The sequence below is a fragment of the Papaver somniferum genome, unplaced genomic scaffold (assembly GCF_003573695.1).
Source record: "Papaver somniferum cultivar HN1 unplaced genomic scaffold, ASM357369v1 unplaced-scaffold_137, whole genome shotgun sequence".
NCBI classification, from domain to species: domain Eukaryota; kingdom Viridiplantae; phylum Streptophyta; class Magnoliopsida; order Ranunculales; family Papaveraceae; genus Papaver; species Papaver somniferum.
Window position 1 is genome coordinate 21,512,148 of NW_020622934.1, and position 1,709 is coordinate 21,513,856.

Sequence of the window (1,709 nt, forward strand, 5' to 3'; positions counted from 1 at the left end):
TATGAATTACAATGAGTATTAGAAAGAACAACATGCATGAAGGTCGAGGGCGAGAAGCCATATGTTTTTGAACCAACAGGTTCCACAATATTTTCATGTTCTTCTAACATATCATCATAATCATAATCATCATCGGTAGCATGCATATTGGTCCTCATTAACAGTGGTGGTGTCATTAGTCGATTCATGTTCCTCTAAATTAGGTTCATATTCAACATTATTTACATGAATGGGACTAGACACTTCATTAGGGACAACATACATTTCCTCATGAATTTCCTCCTTTTGTAGGTGAAGCAAAATCTGATCTAAATATGCATGAATTCGTGATGTAGATCTATCATAGTCTTGCTTGCAGAGTCTTAAAGCTTCTGTGGTGGAGTCTAAATTCATGGGAGTACAAAATTCTTCATGTTCAAATTGTGGTGAATGGTACATGTGTGCATGGTCATTAGGGTTTACAAAATATTGATCGCAACCCTCAAAGGATTGATTATGGTCCCAATGACTACCATTCTCACAATTTATGGGCATTTCATACCTTGGATTTTCTCTAGATTGCCTAAAATTATGCAAAATATGACAATTCTCAACAGGGTGGTCTAAAATACCACATGCGGGACATGCATAGATTTCAGGTTGCCTAAGAAAATTAGATGTGACAGATTCCTCATGTGATTGCATTTCTAAAGCTGTGATTCGAGCTTCTATTTGATCCATAAGTGATGATTGTGTGAGTGAGGTTCTAACAGAATGTTCATTTTCACGTTGCGATGAATGATGCATGTATGAATAGTCATTAGGGTTCATGTATTGCGGCTCGGGACTTTGAAAATGTCCATAATAATTCCTATGACTATTGACATCATGGTCCGTGGAAGGTTCATAACGTGAAGTTTGTCCATATGCAAGTTCTCTAAGGGATTTGTTGTACTCCCCAACTGTAGAAAAAGATTTATTCATGATTGGCTCAAAAGCTAAGTAAAGAATGTACAAAGCTCAGAATTTGGTTTTTAAAGGGTTTAGATTTTTGGGAAAAATTTGGTTTTGGTGGGAGACATTTTTTTTTGGTTTTTTTAGAATTTGGGAGCAAGTTTGGTTTTAATGGGTTAAAGAAGAAAAAATTTGGTTGTTAAAATGGGAGCAAGTAAAATTTGGTTTTCGAATGGGAGAAAAGTTTTGGTTTTTTTTTTTTTTGAAATTAGGAGCAAAATTTTGGTTTTTTTTTTTAAAAGAAAATAAAATTTGGTTGCCCACTGTTGGTTTTGTGTTTGCTTTGGCTCAGCTGGTTTGAAAACGTTTGGTGAAACTGAGTCCAAAATCTCGGCCTAGAATTTGGGTACTCGGCCCACTAACGAGTTAACCTAGCGTGATCGGTTACAAGCTCAGCTGGGTTTAAAAACCTAGAATACAAAATACAAGTCCAAATTAAACAAGCTCACAAAAATTAAATACAAGCCCACAAATTAAACAAACAAGCCCACAAAAATTAATTACAAACCCAACAGAAAATAAGAGAAGCCCAAAAATTGGCTTTAATATTACAAGCCCACAATTCGGGTTCTCTTAAATGGGTTACCTTTTAAGCACAGCCCAGCTGCTCTGATATTGTTGCAAAAACCCAGTTGGGCTTTGGTTCTTTTCCTTGGTGGAGTCCCAGCAGAGGAAAACAGGTTCAGAACAGCAGGTCCAACAGCAAATGAAGTGAA